Source organism: Canis lupus, chromosome 3 (genome assembly GCF_003254725.2).
Source record: "Canis lupus dingo isolate Sandy chromosome 3, ASM325472v2, whole genome shotgun sequence".
Taxonomy (NCBI): Eukaryota; Metazoa; Chordata; class Mammalia; order Carnivora; family Canidae; genus Canis; species Canis lupus.
The window spans coordinates 2,696,712-2,715,892 of NC_064245.1; the positions used below are offsets into that span (position 1 = coordinate 2,696,712).

Genomic DNA, 19,181 nt, shown 5'->3' on the forward strand with positions numbered 1-19,181 from the left:
GGTAGCTCCCTGCTGTTGCTGGCCCTGGGAATCTCCTTTCTACCCCAACCCCCACCCACACCATTGTAAGGCATCCATTTTTAAAACTACTCTCAAATTAGTTACTTTAGATCTGCCATTTTTTCCCCCAAGGACACTAAGCTATCTCATATATGGGAACCCGGGTAGATGCAAGCGTGTCCTCTTCTAGATTAGGATTTGGGATCCATTTGTTGTAGAAGAGCAGATTCCACCTCTCCCCTTGGTAAACTTCCATTGTTTCCCAACCACACCGGATTGCTCTGAGCTGCTATAACTTGGGCAAATTAGGATGAAGCTGCCCGTTGTCTTGAAGAACGAAGGGAGTCGTTCATAAGGATTACAGAATTTACCAGGCATGAACCATTGCTGACAGTTAAATGTTTTTAAGAAGAGTAAAATAAAATGTCACATCATGGAAGAACTAAAAATACTTTTGAAAGTGTATATTGTGCATGAGTTTTTTTCTGAGTTGCCAGGCTGTGGGTGTTGAAGACTCTTCAGAAGATTTGGTCTGTCATGTTTAGATGGTAGGTGGCAAAAGAAAGTCTTCTTTAAAAATTCAGGATGTTCATTCCATTGTCTCTTGTTTAAGTGTGAATTATAGAATGTTGGATCCAAAAATAATTCGTGCTGGAGCAGTGAAGGCCACTTGGCAGCTCCCAGGGAGGACAGGTCACCCGGGAAATGGTGTCTCCCAACTACGCCCTCCTGGCGCTCAGGCCACCACCTAGATTACTCTTGCAACTGCTTCTCATGAAGACAGAACATTGTCTATCAAATAAAATCTTAGAAATGGCAAGGTAGGGTCAATATTTTGGAATTTTTGTAGGAAAAAGCAGTAAGATATTTTCACTTGCAACATTAACATGTCCAAAGAAGAAAATGTGACTGATACACATAAGTAAGACAGCAAAAGCAGGATTTGTGCCTGGCTGCAGTTACCGCAGTCACGAGGGACGGATGACAGGTGGGTTGGTGGCAAGTGGCCCACAGCATGTGCTTGTCATTGAGACGAGCTTACCCCTCAGTCCCAAACCTTTCCTCAGGGGATTCACGGGAAAGCCAGGAACGGTGAAACTCAAGTGAGGAGTGGAGTACAGGCTGCCTGGTACCTGAGGTCGCTACGTGAACATGCGGCTTGTGAACACAGAAGGATACATAGACGGAGCACTGTCTGGACATTTGGGTGAAGTTTTATAAGGTATAATAATGCTTTTTGTATCAGGGATGTTGAAGAAGAGGAAGAAGATGGGCAATGAGAGAACAGCATCTTCTGTGGGGAACTTTTTAATATATATTTCTGGACAATAAACACGCCTTTTTCAGAAGAAGAACAAGAGGAGGGGGAGGGGGAGGAGGAGAAGAAAAAATTAACTGTTAGAACAGGTTTGGAAATAACGTTTGCTACAACTTTGGTGTTCATCTTTCTGAGGGTCGCCTGCCCAGAGTTTCTCTCCCCAGAAGGGAAAAGAGAGAGACCTTGTGTTTGGTCAGCTTGAGCAAGTGCATGCGAAGTCTCTGCAGAGAAGGTAAGCAGCATCTGCGATTCGGTCACTAATCTCCCTCTGTTCTAGTTTTCAAACCAATTATTTTTCTGATTTATTCATTGAACAGAAGTTATAGGTACTGGATATACATCCTTGAGCCAATCAAACCAATTTAACTATCTCATTCTAGGGAGGCCTGGGAGGCTCAGTGGTTGAGCGTCTGCCTTCAGCCCAGGGCGTGATCCCGGGGTCCGAGGATCGAGTCCCACGTCGGGCTCCCCACAGGGAGCCTATTTCTCCCTCTGCCTGTGTCTCTGCTCTCTCTCTCTCTCTGTTTCTCATGCATAAATAAATAAATCCTTAAAAAATAACTCATTCTAAAAAGGGCAGCTAAGTACTAAAGGAATGAACAAAGCAACTACAAAAGTCCAATCACCTGCGCATGCCCTTTCAAAGAAAAACATGCAAATAAAGGTTCTTTGTGAAAACTGGAGCCAGGCCTTGGGCCACATTACTGTTACCACCCCTGGCACCAGGTACAGACACACCTTATCTGAGAGATGCCCTGGAGCTAGACCTGTAAACGCTATTGGAGTTGCAGATGCACTGAGGGGTTAAAAGTTAGTACAAAATTTAGGGTGGCCAGAGTCTGTGACCTGGAGCCAAGACTCAGTCCTCTCTGGGCATTAGGACCCCATGTGCTTTCCAGAGATCCCTGGAAGGAAATGTTTGCATATTCCAGGTGTGATGCCTTTTAGTGACAAGGTGCTTGCCTTTGTGTCTGAACCAAACGTCATTTGCCTTTGCCAGTGCAAAGGTTAAGAGCACATAATTTTTTAAAAATCCCTTCCTGCTTAGTTCCATCCCTCTATTCATATTACAGGAAATATAAGACTCTGGCAAATGAGTGTTACTTGGGAGCAGCCATGTGCTAGTTGTCAGTTTATCATCCCTTGGAGAGATCCTGGCAGCAAGCGAAGCCAAGATGGAGGAAAGCAAAGCCTGGGCCTGGAAAGAGGAACAGATATATGGTGACTGAGGTATTATTTTTATGATGTTACCGCCGTTGCAATCGTTGTGGATATGTGGGTGGAAGTTCAATGTGGAACAACGGTGTTTGAGAGTTCTGCGTTCCAAGCGCCACCCAATGCTGCTTGCACGCTTGAGTCCCTGGGGAGCTGATGAAAGGACATATACGTAGGGCCTTCCCTTGGATATTCTGGTTAGTAAGTCTGAAGTAGGGCCCAGGAATCTTCAGTTTAAAGAAATTCTCCAGGTGACTCTAAAGGACAGCCAGCAACAAGACCCACTGATCTTGGCCAATTCTATCCTCTGATAGAGAAGAACAGCAGTGGTTTCTGTGGAAGCATCAATGCCATGGAGTTCCCGAGCCCATTCGTTCCATGAGTGGGCAAATTTACGTACAAACTCCATGCCAGTATCATAATGCTAAAGGTGGCCCCTCTCTACTTCCCTGCTTTGACACTAACTTGTTCCCAGGAACAACCCAGGACCAATTTTCTCCCTCCTTTTCTGTTGGCCATTTCTTTTTGTGTGTGTGTGTGTGTGTCTAGAGGGAGGGAAGACAGGGAAGAGTCCTCAACACTTTCCTTGTTCTTCGTGTGGCAGTTTCTAGACTCCTCTGCACATCACCTACGAGGGTAAAGAGTGTTTAAAATATGGTTCCCTGGAGGCTAGGTTTGTTGGATCGGAACTGTAAGGTAGGCCACTCAGGTAAGACATGCACGCCCCCCTCCGAATGGCCTATGCTCCCTAATTCCTTCTTCCTTCCAGCTTCCCGAACGCCCCTGCTCCTCCTTGAACATCGGCCTCGGTATTTCCATGTTCTCTACAGACACACCTCTGAGTGGATTCGTCATGCCCTGGGCAGGGCTGGTCATGCCCTGCAGTGGAACAGTAGCCAGTGGATCCGTGAAAGGTCAGGCAAGGCGGAAGGAAGGAAAGGAAGCAGGGAAATGTCCCGCTTCACTGAAGGATACATGATGTTTCACCATAAACATGGTGTTTATGCTAAAAAGAAAATAAAACTATGATTGCACGTGAACAGGAAATCCTTAATGTAAACTAATAAATGCATTTATGCTGCAAAATAAGCCAGAATCCAATAACACATTCTAAAATATCTACACGTTGTAGAGGGGCGGAGTTGTCAAACCAGCTCTATAAATTCTCACCAGCAGACACACACTGAGCTTCTATTTGGTAACCATGTTAAAGCAGTGAAGCTCATTAAGCATTGCTTTTTAACTTAGCAGCAACACTCCGGAGATGTCCTGTGAAAAGACAAAGGTGTGTGAGTAGAAGTGAAACAAAATGTGTAGCTCGATTGAAGCTTAAACTGCATTTTATCTCCAGTACAGCAATGGTCCTGTGGACTTGTGCCAAATATCTTTAAGGAAAAATGCAACCTCATCCTGGTGTGTGTGCATGTGTGGGAGCATGCACACACGTGCACATACACAACATCTTAAAATTAAGAATGCAGCATTTCCAGACATATGGCAGTCAATCAAAGTACGTAAAAATCTTACAACCCCAGATTCCTACTAAGGCCACTGCAGAAGAGAGAACGAAGGTGTCTGAGGAGGCCAGACAGGCTGCGATGTGTTTGCTGTAGGCTGAATAGTGGGTCTCCACAAAATTTATGTTGGAACCCAACCCCTGATGGGATGATATTTGTAGGTGGAGCCTTTGGGAAGTGCTGAGGTCATGAGGTTAGGGCCCTGATGCATGGGATTAGTATCCCTATGAAAGAGACCCCATGGCGCTCTCTCCTCTTCTACCGTGTGAGGATACAGAAGGAAAATGCCAGTGTGCAAGCCTGGAAGTGGGCTCCCGCCAGGCTCAGAATCTGCCAGCGACCTCATCTTGAACTTCCCTGCCTCCGGAACAGTGAAACCTAAATTTCTGTTGTTTCCAAGCCACCCACTCTAAGGTGTCTTGCGATAGCTTCTCAAATGGACTGGAACAGTCTTCGTGGTTTTAGGATACAGCTCCACAGCCAGAGCCCTCAGGAAAGGTAAGAAGACATGGCTTGGTGCTTAGCTTTGGCTACTTACGGAGCAGCGTAAATCTACAGTGGTTGTTCAACAATAGACAATATAATCGTGGAAGAGCTAAATACAATCTGTTACATTTTTTCCAAAAGCGGCAAAAAAAAAAAAAAATGGGAGCATCTGTCACACTGTCTGTTATTAATACACGATGTACATCGAGGCGTGTAGGTACATACGAAGGAACGGGGACGTGTCAACACAAGGCAGAGAAACAGATGGTATGCTCCTTTAAACATGTTTTCTTGTCAACTTTGGTAGAACAAATGCTCCTGCTATGCTTTAATTTGTAAAGTATATATTTATTTTTAAACTGAGAATGTCTACCACATAAAGAAAAAAATTTAATAGCAGTTCGGCGTTTCTTAAAAGTGATTTATCTCTAGCGCACTACTTTCCAAGCCAAGTAACCAATTTTACTTAAAAATTGAAAAATGACAGAGGATAATTTCTGGAGCGATTTTTCTACTCATGCCCTGTAACCTCTGAAGAAGTCAGGCCTAGGAAGACATGCACAGAAAGCAACAAAATTGTCAACATCTGTATTTATTTCTCGAAGGGAACTATCCAATCAGACATTAGAGGATGCCTTTGTGACCATGATTCTCAAATGGATGTGATTATTCTATCTTACTACTTTTAGAAAGATGATTTACAGCTCCCTTCTGCTTATTTTTCACTTGGTATGTCTATTAGGTTTCCTTTTAAAGATTGTATTAAAAAAAACACATAACATTTGACTTGATGTAAAAGCAGAAAAAGAAATCGGCAAGCTGGCAGAAACAATTTGAGGTAAAAAATCTATCCGGGGAACCTGAGTTTCGGATCTATGACTGCAGTTCCTCCGGGGCCTGGAGATGGTCCCTTCGGCTCAGGGCCGGGGCCCCGTGCGCACGGCCGGAGGGAGGCCTGGCTGGGGTGCTTGAAAGCTTGGAGCAGAGGCAGTGGCCCAGGGGGCTTCTGTGATCTTCCCGGTGACCTTCTCGGGTCCCACACGTCACGGCCGCTGGACCTGAGAATCTCCTCCTCATCACGCTCCACCGTGAAGAGCCCTGTGCTTCCCACTGAATGAGACTCGGCCTGTTTTCCTCTCCCGACAGCACGTCTTCCCCCACGTGGGCCACTCCGCCAGGGGTGAGCCACCCAGCACCACCAGGGTCCCACCCATTCTCCCATTTCAGTTGAGCCACCACCTGCTCTACAAGAGCCCCCCGGTTCTCCCGGACAGCAACAGCCTCTCCACAATCACACAGGAGGCCTTGTATTACCATCTCCGATGGCTGCTGTGCCGATCACAAGGGTCTTCTCCGTCAGGGCGGAGCGAGGGCTGCTGCCATCCCGATGGCTCGCCCGTGTCTCCGTGGCTCCGCACCTGTCTGGCACAGAGAAGCCGCTCAGTAACGCTCTCGTTCCCAGTTTGGGGAGGTTGAGAGTGACAAGCTCCAGGCCAGAGGGCGCTAAGAGGCGGAGGCGACTCTTGGGTGAGTTCGTTGTCAACACTAACACGCTCGCCTCCGGGAGGAGCCCCGGCGTCCGACAGCCGCACGGCCTGGATGCCCCCCCAGACGTGCTGCTACGGTCCCAAGACAGGCCTATCCTCCGTGAGGCCAGCTGGTGCCCGGGCCCGGACAACTGGCGCGGTCTCGGGACGCTCTGGCTCTGGCTCTGCTGGCCTGACTGAGGCCCCTCACAGCGCACAGCCCAGGCAGCAGCCGCAGCAGCTCACCTCCCCGCCCGCGGCCCTCCCCAAACCAGAAGCAGAGGTCGCTCTGGATTGCTCCCTGCCTTTGCCCAGCCGTGCAGTGGGCCGGTGCGCCATTCCGCGCCTTCACCCTTCAGGGCTATCTGCTCAGTCTCTCTCCCTCCAACCCATATTTGCATCTGGGGCGCCACCCACTTCTCCTTTTCACGCTCACCCCACCACACGACCCCTTGTCCAAATTATACTTCCTGGCAATCGAAACTCTTCAGTTGTGTTTCCGAACACTAGTTTTCCTCTGAGCTGTGAAAAAACATGAGGATACTAGATAGAGTTGGAGACGTTTGTCAAAAAAAGAAAAGACAACCAGTTGAAATTTACTTGTACAGGAATTTTTTTTAAAGGTTTTTTTTTCTTATTTTTAAAGATTTTATATATTTATTCATGAAAGACCCAGAGAGAGAGGCAGAGACACAGGCAGAGGGAGAAGCAGGCTCCCTGCAGGGAGTCCAACATGGGCCTCCATCCTGGGACCCCAGGGTCACGCTCTGAGCTGAAGGCAGACGCTCAACTGCTGAGCCACTGAAGCGTCCCACTTATACAGGAATTAATGCATTTTTGCTTTTTTATACCCATGTCCCTCTCATTAATTTATTCACATAATAATGAAAAAAATGAGTCGCTACCACATACCTGACATTTCCTCGGCACTTGGGATATGCGCAGAGGACCATGGAGGGACAGATCTCCCTGCCCTCTTGGTGAGGCAGTGGGGAGATGGGCAATAAGCGATAAACTTAGTAAATAAGTAAATTATATCCTATGCCATGGACAAAAGAGCAGAGCAAGAATTCAGAGCCTTGGAAGTTCTGCGATGGAGCGTGCAGGTTGTAGGGGCTCAGATCACATCTGAGTGAACAGTAAGCCCAGTGGGACGTGGAGAGAATGAAGAGCAAAGGCCGCCAGGGGTAAGAGAAGGCCCTGTGGCTGGAGCATGGTGAGAAGGGCAAGTAGTGGGAGGTTTGTGTGACAACAGTATGGCCTTCTAAGCCATTGTAAAGTCTTTGTATTTTTTTTTTTTTTTTAACCAGAGCAGAAGACATTTTCCTTTACTGTCCCAGAAGAGAGGGAGTGCTTGGAGGTCCCCGTGCCGAGAGGAGCCGTGGCCGCAGTCCTCACTCACTGTCCTGAGAACAGCCAGTTCCACCCACAGCAGCGTCCAACCCAACTCACAGGTGTTCTCGAGCAGCCACTGCAGGCAGACCCAGGAGGCAAGAATGAACGTGAGAAGGGGTGAGGAGAGGTTTGAGGTTCAACCGAGACAGCAAGTGCTACTGTGCGTTTAGAAGGGTTTCCTGGTGCAGAGAGCTGCTCAACCAGAAGAGCCACAACCACAAAACGGTACCTATGTGCTTGGGGGGAAGTAAGAGGAAGAGTGCAAAGAACACCATGTGTGGCCTCGTAGATCTATAGGCTGAAAGCTCTGCCTAGGGAATTAAAAAATTAAAAAAAAAAAAAAACTGTAAAGAAAACGAATTCATGACCACCCCTCTAGGCATCTGAGAAAGCTACTGGGCTAGGAGTCGGGGCCACGGTGTCATGGTGGAGACAGATCTATTGGCGAGGGTGAAGGCGTCATCTGTAAATCAGGAAGTTGTGGCTATTAATAGGATTTCATGAAGCTGGCGGTGGGCTGAGGTGGAGGAGGCCATGGGGCTGGGGGGAAAAGGAGGGGAAGACACACACGGGAGCTAACGGTCTAGCTTCAGCAGCTGAGAACGTCTGCTTCACTGCAGCGCATTACGCTTGATAAGCTTCCCAGAAGTTCACAGAGAAGGATGGTGCCCTTGTTTCTGTGTTGCCTGGAAACTATCATCGTATCCTTATTCAGTTGGGTGGATTTTAAAAAGGAGAAAGGCAAAAAAAAAATAGGTGCTACAAAGCCACTCATGACCCTTCCTCCCTGCAACAAGAGCACAGGGTGCTTGGGCTGTTCCTCGTATCAACGTGGGCGCAGCTGCTTAGGGGTGCTGTGTATCCCCCTGGCTCCCACTTCCTCTGCACACCCCTGCCTCTTGGGACCTCACTTGGTGTCACAGGGAGCGGCCCCCTCAACCTGCCAGCGCCGACCCCGTCCCTGGGACATTCCAGGAAGTCAGCAACCCCAAAAGTGGCCAAGAGGTCAAGGAAAACTTAGACGGAACAGTGGCCATTGTGTTCGATGACAAGGAGGCCATCTGTGATCTGGGCAAGGGACGTGTTCACGTGGGGTTGAGGAATGGAGGAGAAGTGGGGAGCTGAGGCCAGTTGGGGTAAGAGACGTGGCTGCGAAAAGAAGGGGGTGGAGTGAGGCGCTTGAATTTTAAGGCAGGAGGACCTCAGGCATTTTCAAATGTTGAACGTTAATGCGAAGGAGCCAGTTGCAGGGAACGGTTGGTGACGAGGAGAAGCGGGAATAACCAGCAGCACCGGCCCCGCCCGGGATGCGATGTTAATACGGTAAATGGTTGTGGCCTGGCCTCTGACCTGTGGCCGAAACCCAGCCACCGAGTGCACAGAAATGTCGCTGGCCGGCCCCTCACGCTCAAGGAGCTCCGGTTTCCCCCATTAGGTAGGATTCCGAGCCCCGGAGCCACGAAACAGAGCTAAGAAGTGACAGGTCATCTACCTCTGACGTTATACGATCCAGAAAAGACGCCCGCTGCTGTCACTCGCACACGACATCTTAACGTCCTCCGAGGTCTGCGACTAATATGCGAAACCGCGGTGACCACTTCTGGAAGCCATTCCCACGTTCACATCACGCACCTGATTTTCATTACCCGGGGAACTATTTTTTCCCCTCTAAAGACCTATCGCATCTGCTCCGCCTTTAATTGCTTTAACAACAGGCATCGCCTCCGAGCGGGACACTTACACACAGCGACTGGCTCGAGCCCTGCTCAACCGGGCTCTACCTCCGGGACCTGCGCCGACGGCACCTGCTCGGCCCAACCTGCTCGGCCCAACCTGCTCGGCCTAACCTGCTCGATGCGGCTTAATTTTCCCAGAAAATCTTACAGGAGATGCAGGTGGGAAAGAACCGCTCTGTGGCCTGCACAGCGGGACTACGTTTAGCGCCGGGGTTCCCATTCTAGCACGACTCGGAGCCCTGCGGGGTCCCCCCCCCCCGGGGGCAAGCGTGCATAATGAATCGCCCCAGGATGGTCCGCAGGTGGCTGCTGGGGACACAGCCACAGATGCCGCCCTGGGCGAGGGCCCGAGGCCAGGAGGTCGCACGCCAGGAAGCAAGTGGAGCGCCCCGCCACCGGGCGCAGATGCTGTGCCAACGGGACCACTGGGGATTTCCTGCAAGTGCGTAAAGCGTCTGGCCATGAAGAGAGTGGCAAGAGCCGCCACACCCCGCGGGGGGACACCCGCAGAGCTTGACGGCGTGGCAGGAGGCCCGCGGCCCGACCATCAGACGACAAGCCGTGCCACCCCGAGCGCCAGGTGGCCGGGCTCCTCGGCGACTCCTGGAGCCTCGTGGGCCCCGAAGGTGCGACCTCACGTGCCGGGAGCACAGCGGTCGACGCTGACACCGCAGCGTGTCACACGGGGGTCCTTATCCCACCCCATCTGCTAAGAACTCGCTTCCTCATCGTCAGGGTGACTGACACCAACGGCCGGACTGAATATCCTTAGGCTTGGTTCAGGCAAGATTCTGTTCCCTGTGTACAATCTGTCCTATTTCTTTCTTCTTAAAGATTATTTATTTATTCGCTTGGGGGGCTCGTTTGGGGGGCTCGGCCTTGAGCGTCTGCCTTGGGCCCAGGGCATGACCCCGGGGTCCCGGGATCGAGTCCTGCATTGGGGTCCCCGCAGGGGTCCTGCTTCTCCCTCTGCCTGGGTCTCTGCCTGTCTCTGTGTCTCATGAATAAATAAATAAAAATCTTTTTAAAAAAGATTTTTATTTATTTATTTATTTATTTATTTATTTATTTATTTATTTATTTGGGGGGGGCACAAGCTGGGAGGAGGAGCAGAGGGAGAGCAGAAGCAGACTCCCCGCCGATGCGGGGCTCGATCCCGGGACCCCGAGGTCGTGACCCGAGTGGAAGGCAGGCGGCGGTGAGCAGCTGAGCCGCCAGGCGCCCTGGAAGCCGTCTGCCCCCGGGGAGCGGCCTACTGGGTGGGCCGTCGGTTCCGCCTCTAAAGGGGAGGCTGCCGGGGACGTCCGGTGAAGCCTTTGCAATTCTTCTCCGAGCGTCATGTGTTTGTACCAACAAACCACGTCGAATTCGGGGCACGTGGCCCTGGGGACTGCAACGTGGCGTCGCCGGCCGAGAAGGCCCCGTCATGTGTTCTGGGGGGACTGGCTCAGAGGTGGGTGCGCCGGGATCAGTTTGTCCTGATCCGAGGCCACCCCTTACGTGATGACAGCACGTTTTCCAGTTGCCTTGAAGCGGTCGGCCCCTCTGTTGGCCAAAATGTTCCCAAGGCCTCCGCGTGGGAAGGCCCTTGAGGCGAATCCTGCGACTGTCCTGGTTGCTGCGCTCGGTGCGGTCGGCCCGTCGGCCCTTGTCACCCCCCGCCCCCCCCCCGGTGCGTGGCTTGGGTGCTGTTCTGGGCAGCCCTGCGGCTCAGAAACGGCCCGACCTGGAGTCCCCAGGGGTCGGGGGCACGGCCCGGGAGGCGAGTGGGCACCTGGGAGGGCCTGGGTCGGACTCCGTCCTGCGCCTCCGTTGGCATCGCTGGCATCAGCCGGAGCTCCCGGGAAGGCGGGCGACGGTGGCCACAGAATGGAAGCACGCTGTCCCGGTGCGGGCTCTCCGGAAGCTGACCCTGAGACACGGTCTTAATGCAAGTAGGCTGTTTGGAGGCTGCCCCAGGGACCCCAGTAGGGACGAGGGCAGGTGCAGCGGGGAGGGAGGGGCCACGGGGGGCATGGCGATCCGAGGCTCAGCCCCGCCGGGATCCCAGGGGTGGGACACACTTGTCACCCCCCACCCCCGGGGAGGAGCGGCGGGGGAACTGGGCCCCGGGTCCGCCTCGCACCGTCGTTGGTTCCAGGCCACCTCTGGGAGCAGGGGCCACGGCGCGCCCCGAGGCCAAGGCACTGGGCAGGGAGCGGAGTCGCCGTCGGGGCCTGGGGAGGCCCCTCTTCCCGAGAGGCCCGCCGGAGACCAGCTCTGTGGCCGGGATGCGGGCCAGGTCCCCGCAGCGGAAGAGCCCTGGCGAGCCCGCCCCACCTGCTGGCTCAGCGTCCCGGCGACCGGGGGGCTCCACACGACCTGCGCTCGTGCGCCTCGGTCCTGGAGGCCGGAGGCCACGGGGCTGCCGTGGAGGCGCTGGGCACCGTGTCGCTGTGCCCCATGGCTGGAGGGGCTGGCGTGCCCCGCGGGCTCCCATCAGGCGCCCATTGTGTCCACGAGGCTGGAGGCCTCTCAGTCCCAGCTCTCACGCCGCCCCCGGGCATCAGGATTTCAACCCGAGGCTGGGGGACCGAACTCCCAGCCCCTGGTTGGCCTGGAGCTGCAGCTGGCGCAGCCCGAGGACACGGGGCCCCTGCTGTGCCCTCAGTCGTCTGCCCAGCCCGCCGCCTCCCCACGCGCCGCTGCCGCCTCTCCGTGGGCCACGGCACACAGGAGGGGACAGACTGTAAGCACCGAGTTTGGTTCCATGGAAGAAACGGGAAGAGGCAGCCGCGGGGCCCTGGCTGCACGAGAGCACCGTGGGGCGGTCGTGACGACGAGTAAGACACATCTGCCCCCTCCCTGGGGAGCTTGCCACGAAGAAGGTGAGACAGACAAACAGAAACTCCTCAAGGTGCCCAGGAGGTCGGAGGCACCCAAGTGCCCTGGAGGTGGAGGTGGTGTTGGGCGGGAGGAGAACCGGTGCTTCCTAGAGATCGTGGCGGAGGGCGAGGCTTTCGGGATGGACGGGGGTGGACGGAGGTCAGGGGGAGCTTTACAGAGACCCTGAGATGTTAACGGTCCTGAAATGAGAGCGTGATTAGGTGAGGGGAGGGTGGTGACAGGTACACACGAGAAACAGGCTCCCTTTTTTAGGGACTCGGTGGGGACAGAGACCTGCAGCGAGTCCAACGCGGCAGTAGAGTCTCAGCCGCTAGACAGCTTGAGGGCAGGATCGACTGACGTGCATGGGTCCTGCGGGCGTGCGGGGCTGTGTCTGGATCACAAGTGCTGGCTGGATGGGGCTGGATGACACAGCGGGACGGCCGCCAAGATACACCTCTGGAGGTGGAAGTGCAAACCCTGAAGAAGCTCCCTAGCGCACATCGGGTGGTAGGGTAAGGGCCTCCTGACCACGGCCCAGGCTGAGATCCAGGGAGCAGAGGATGGTCGTTAGGGGGGCCCAGCAGCAGGTTCCGGGGCCCCGGAGGCTCCCAGGTCTGGGGCTCAGGGAGGAAGCCCAGCCCCCAGGGGCCAGACAGTGCCAGAGCATCATGACCCACACACCACAGCGTCACGCGGGCCTCTTGCTCTCTGAGGTCCTGCAGCCCCGTTGGGGGCCAAGCCAGGTCAATGGCAACAAACCTGTGACAGTTCCACAGCAAGACTGGTAGCTCACCAAACAAGGCACGGAAGATTCAAACAGATGGTCACAAATGGAGAAGTACGACCCACAGATAAGCCCGTGAAACGTGTCCCACATCATCAAGGAAGAGATGTGAATTTAAACCAATAACGAGATCCCACTGGGCACTCCCTAAAATTTTTTAAATGGACGGTAGCGTGTGTTGGCGCCGAAGTCCCTCACGTTGCTGGTAGGAAAGTGCATGGTGCAACCACTTCAGCAGTCAATGAGCAAGTTCTCATAAATCAACGTATCCTGCCTATGTGACCCCGCAGCTCCACTCCTAGGTAACACCCCACATACCTAGAGGTCCACGTGCACAGAAAGGTCCGTAGAGCAGCCATAGTCATCATCTCCCCTGACTGGAGGGAACCCAAAGCATGGAACATCCATGCAGCAGAACGGCACTCGGCGCAGGGGTGGGGGTGGGGGTGGGGATACTGCTGGGGCAGCAGGGATGGATCGTGGCACGTTCTGTCCAGTAAAAGGAGTCAGACACGAAACGCTGCACATTGCACGATTCTATTTATAGGACACCCAAGAAAGACAAAGTTATGGGAACAGAAAATGGATTGGAGTTTGCTGGGCCCAGGGCCCAGGGTGGGGGTGGGAGCAGGAGGGCCCTTTATGGGATGAGGGAAATACTCTGTCCCTTAATCATTGTGACGGTTGTCCACCAGCTTAGATTTCTCAAAATTTATCATTCTGTGCCTCAAAAAGGAGTGGATTTTGCTTGGTATAGATTGTACCTCAATAAAGTTGTGTTATAATAAAAGTGAGGATGGGTGTTGCGGGGTGGATAGCCCAACGGTGGCGGGGGTGGGACGGCCTGAACAAAGTTGCCCAGCTCATCCCTTTGTACATTTCTGGATCATCTCCCAGTGCTCCGGACATGCAGCAAGTGGTCCTCTGCTCATGAGATCCTGGAGGCCGTGGCCTGTCCACGGGATCTCTGATGGGCGAACCGAGGGAGGACAGGGGGAGAGTACGGGGAGCTCTGCTAACCTGGGCTCTAGCTCTGCACTACCCACAACATGGCCAGTCCTCTCGCCCTTGGGCCTCTGTGTCCTCACGGCCGCATGCTCGCCTGTGACTGGATGGCCTTAGAGGAGGTGCTGTCAAGGTAATGCCACGTTGGCCGGGGACAAGATAGGGATCAGCTTGTTTCTGTTTCTTTGCAGAGATTTCCACCTACTCCAGGGCGCTCATGTCACCAACCAAAAGAACCTGGGGGAACTAAGGATGAATGGAAATGGGCAGTGACAACTCTTCAGGTCAAGGGAAGAGGGTCGTGTTTAGGGTCACAGGTATGGTCCGGTCAGGGTCAGGCCAGAAAACTCAATCAGAAATGTCTGCCTTGAGTGAGTGTGTCATTTGTTTCTGTCCTGCCTCTGACCTGGACTTGAATCAAGGGAGGAAAATGATTGCATTCTGTGACAGTGACGGCCGACAGGAATGTCAAGAGGAGAAAGGAGCCCATGTAAACAGCGAAGCAGTGTTCTCAGAAAGAAGGAGGTGTGGGAGAATGGAGTAGAATTCTGAAGGGGTGACTGGGTGTAAACACAAGTAGGGCCTCGGCCATCGCATTTCTTACCCGCGTCCTCATGTGTCGAGCCGCCACAAACGGGATGTGACTGCAGTCTGCCAACACGTTTTCCATGTATGGTGACTCTTGAGTTCGCGACTGACCCTCTCCACTGAACCTAAATTCAGTTTTGCTGGTTATATTTGCAGGTGGCACACCACTGGGATGCAAAGGAGCTTTTCCAAATCTGCGGCCCTACAATTGCTCTCTTTTGCCGCCTGAGTTCATGGAAAACTATTGCCCTTTCTGCGGGATCTGGGGTCTGTTTTGGCTTCTCTCTTTTCCTTCCAGTCTCTCACGGGGGCCACCGGAGCCAAGATGTTTAAGACGAGGCACAATGACGATCCAATCCCACCCCCCAGCAGCAGCCCTGCCGGCTCTCTGTTGACGCGTCCGGCGGTTATCTCCCGTCACGGATCAGAGGGGGAAAGCACGGCCTCGGCGAGGGATCCTTGACCTTTCCACCAGTGAAAGGCCTGCACCGGCACAGCAGACGAGCGGAGGTGCTTCTGCCACAGAGGGAGGGAAAGACGGAGCTCCCCGCAGTGTAACGGAGGCTTGCTTCGGAAAGAGAAGAGGAACGCAAGGCGGGAGCGCGGACTGCAAGGGCCCCAAAGCCCACATTTTGAGGGAGATGAGGCCAAACATGTGAGGTACGTCCACAGGTAAATTTCACGTAGGATCACTTCATCGCCGGGGCCCCGCAGAATATTTGAAAGTAAAAGGCTTAAAAGTGCAGCAGTAGTTGACAAGTCCGGCAGCTGAAGGACTCGTGAAGGTCGGTGACTTGTCACAAGTAGACAAACAAGAAGAATAAGTCACTTGCTTGCATTCTTCTCTTTTCATGTTGACAGTGGAGTAACTCACAGGATGATGAGTGACGTCGAGGAAAGAGACAGGTATTTGAATTTGTAGCTCCAAGCCCCTAAGGCTGCAGAGAATGCCGCAAGAAAGAGAAAAACAAACCCGTGCTCCGTACTCTGGAGAGGAAGGCGCCCAAGGTGCAGGGCCCGGGGCCCGGGGCTGGGTGCTGAACTGGACGGAGATGTGGGGTACCCAGAATGGACACGTCTCGTTTAAGTGTCTCTCCGGGTTGTTGTTGTTGTTGTTTAATCACTTTATTTATTTATTTATTTATTTATTTATTTATTTATTTATCTATTTATTTATTTATATTGGTCTCCATTTAAATTTGCTTGGTAGGGGGAACGTGTTCCCTGAAGGGGGAGCAGGACGTTGCGTGGGTTTCCTGGTCACCCTCCAGTTAGAACAATCCTCCAGTTATTCTGTGTTTCAGCACAGCCTTCGTTCAGAACTGACAAGCCCAGTCCCCTATGATAATCAAAACCGTGAACTAGGTTTAAAACTGAGGCGTCTCCACACACCACGCTAGGGCCAGCCCTGAGCAGAAGGCGGAAGGCAAGGTTGGCTTCCCTCTGCCTTCCAAGAGCTCGTACCCATCGCCCTCCGTAACGGGAAGGCTGTGCGGTTGCTGCTCCGAGTGCCAACCTCACTAAAAGCTTTCTTCAAATCCAGGCCCCAACAAAATGCTTCAGATTCTTGCCCCTTTTTTTTTTTTTTTTTTACTGTCAAAAGGTGCAAGGGCTTTAAGGATCATCTGAATGCCTCCCACTCCTACGCTTTGAACTTCTTTTATTTTTTATTTATTTATTTTTATTTTTTATTTTTGAACTTTTTTTAAAAAATAGAAATCCATAAGGAAAAGACAATGAGCTTTCACCTGAGGGAATGACAGGTGGCTTAATTTACATCGTTTCCACTTCTTTAATGCAGCCTATTTTTTTTTTTTTTTTTTTTTTACCTTTAGACCTTATTTCTTGAAGGTGTTGGTTGGTCTTTGTTCTTTACTTTCAACTAAAATCATAAAATTTACGTATCTATTGACAAAGCTAAAGATTGTTCATAATGTTTCTATATGACCTTGGTTTAGCAAAGGGATGACCTTGGCCAGCGAAGTAGTAAGAAAACCGTAATTCATGGTGAGCATGTGAAGTGTCTTTCCGGGTACAGATCACAGTTCTATGTTCGATTTTTAGATGTGATAGTAATGCTTGGTCAAAGTACCAAATTCGTGATAATCACAGGCATTATGGGTAGCAGAGCTGTTCTTGCTTTTAAACACGTTGAACGAAAGACTACCCAGTGGTTTTTCTTTTTGTAAATTGCTTGATAGTTATTAGAAGTCACAAATATCTGTTACCTGACCTTTGTCTCCCTCTGTTATACGGTCCTGACCATATAATAAATAATTAATTTAATTTATTTATTTTAGGGTGAGTCCCTGAGCGTGTGAGTTGTGGGGAGGGGCAGAGGCAGAGGAGAGAGAGGATCTCAAGCAGACTCCCCACTGAGCACAGAGCCCGATGCAAGGCTCCATCTCTCAACCCTGAGATGATGACCCGAGCTGAAATCAAGAGTTGGACACTTAAATCAAGAGTTAGGTGCCCTAAGGTTGTAATTACCTTTATCTGTTTTTGATGGATGAGAAAAGTGAGTTTCAAATGCAATCGACTTAATTTATACATTTTACAAATAAAATGATACAGTGATTTTGTCCCTCCAGATGTACTTTTCACCTTTGTCCCTACCTCCTCTGTACCCGGAGAGGCTTACCTCAGCACACCCCATTATGTAGGTTCCCCTGTCCTCTGGCATTCGCTCACCTCAGCCAGGCAGATACCAGCAGGAGACAGGAAGAGGGGAAGAGAGAGTGACCAGAGTACAGAAGGGAAGTCGACACCTAGCTTTTTCCTGGGAAACAACCCGCTAATAATGGTGTGTCTATGACTCCTCCTCCTCCTCCTCGCCTCTTCCTTCCTGTTAACCTCTTGTTCTCGATGGCGAGCTACGGTGCTCCATCCGCATCCAACGGCCGCGCTGCGTAAACCAGACCGTACAGTGTTATTCCCAAACCAACAGGCTTTATTCTCTCCTTTCAGGTATTTTTTAGCGCGGATTTTGATTTTGAGCTTCCTTTGTGCAACTGCCTAGACGATTTATATGGTTTATTTCTGCTCTTGGCAGAAATCGGGGCAGACTTTCCGCCTAGTTTTCAAGGCATCTTAGGATCTTAGGCTAAGGCTCCTTGTTCCTCGTCTGCAGGACACTGGACCCGGAGCTCCTTGCTCCCCTGTTACAAACACAGTGTAACCCGTTCGTACTTACATCACACATCCCTCGCACATTATAAAATAGCGGCTATATTTTGGTTTTCTACTTGCACGGTTTCAGATTATTATTGCAAATGAATGCGTTGCATTTCCTCCTTCTGTAAAGCTGAGGTGAAAACGAATGTCCTACATAATAGTTAGATTTTTTTTTCTTCCTTGTTAATTAGAAAGCCTTCAGCTTCATTATTTAATCTCCAAGGACAGGATAAGTGATTACTCTGTATGAGTGAGTTGCAGTCTACAGTTCCATTTTAATTAAAAATTTTTTTCACAATATGGGAGATTTGTTAAGTAAATGTTAACAAAATAAGTGCTTGAGGACATAGGAGTCATCCTAAAGGTCTCTGTAAGATGATTACTTATCACACGATGATGATTCCCAGGAAGTTTACCTTGTATTAAATCAGCTTATGGGGGATCCCTGGGTGGCTCAGCGGTTTAGCGCCACCTTCGGCCCAGGGCCTGATCCTGGAGACCCGGGATCGAGTCCTGCCTCAGGCTCCCTGCATGGAGCCTGCTTCTCCCTCGGCCTGTGTCTCTGCCTCTCTCTCTGTGTCTCTCATGAATAAATAAATAAAATCTTTAAAAAAAAAGGAATTTCCTTCTCAAAAAAAATAATAAAAATAAATCAGCTTACGGTGGGAACAATGTGTTTTCCCGTAGTCACATTTTGGTGATATTTATATTCCGGTTTTCTTTGTGCCGCAGCCAACAAATCCTCACATGTGTTAAGAAACTGCCTCTTTGGCTCAAGAATTCCACTCTAGAAATTTGTATCGAGGAGACGAGAGCCAAGAACTCAGTATTCCCGGGACACGTGTATCCCAGTGACCCTCTGGAAGTCTCCGAGGACTGGTCGATGGACATTGGAGGTCGAGGTCCCCCTGTGAGGCCTCGTCGCATGTTGTGCCGCGGTGACTCCTGAGCAAGCTGTAAAAGTGATAAAATTTCATGTGGCCCTGGGTTGGGTGAAGCATTTTAATCAACTGCCAGCCGGGTTAAATCTGTCCTGCAGGAGCCTGGATGCCAATGCAGCTGTTATCTGATCAATGAAACAAGCCGAAGGTTTAAGAGATGCAGGGCCTGCGATTAGGGACAGGTAATCGGGTAACTGTCTATTAGCAGGACAAGCCCGATCGGTATTGATCAAGGAAAGGGAAAAGTCTGACTTGATTAACAAACCCTCTCGGCGTCAATAAAGTAATGGTGGGTTGTAAGGCTTGATTTTGCTTCCACTCTTCCGGAAGAGACCCGAGGCAGCCCAGGCTGGGGCGGGGGGGGGGGCGGGGGGTTGTGGAGAAAGGGAAAGTATTTAGATGTCAGGAGCTTTTGCTGCAGGGGGGAAACCTGGGGAGGGAAAAGCAGGAGGACTGGGCTCGGGCAAGAGGTATCTGTGGGCCTGGAACCTTCCCAGAGTAGACTTCAACGCGGTTTTATGCTCTGCAGCTGCTAGGTTGGAGACTTGCCCCTGCACATCTGCTCTGGGGAGACAAGAGGGTCAAGGAAGAGAAACCTTTGTTGTATCAGGAAACTTCACGTCCCAGA

The 19,181-nt window shown here is 51.5% G+C and overlaps 1 pseudogene; it reads left to right on the forward strand.

The window, feature by feature from the left end:
* Positions 1 to 981: 981 nt before the first annotated feature.
* Positions 982 to 1,280, forward strand: LOC112654020 (small nuclear ribonucleoprotein F-like; annotated as a pseudogene).
* Positions 1,281 to 19,181: the final 17,901 nt, after the last annotated feature.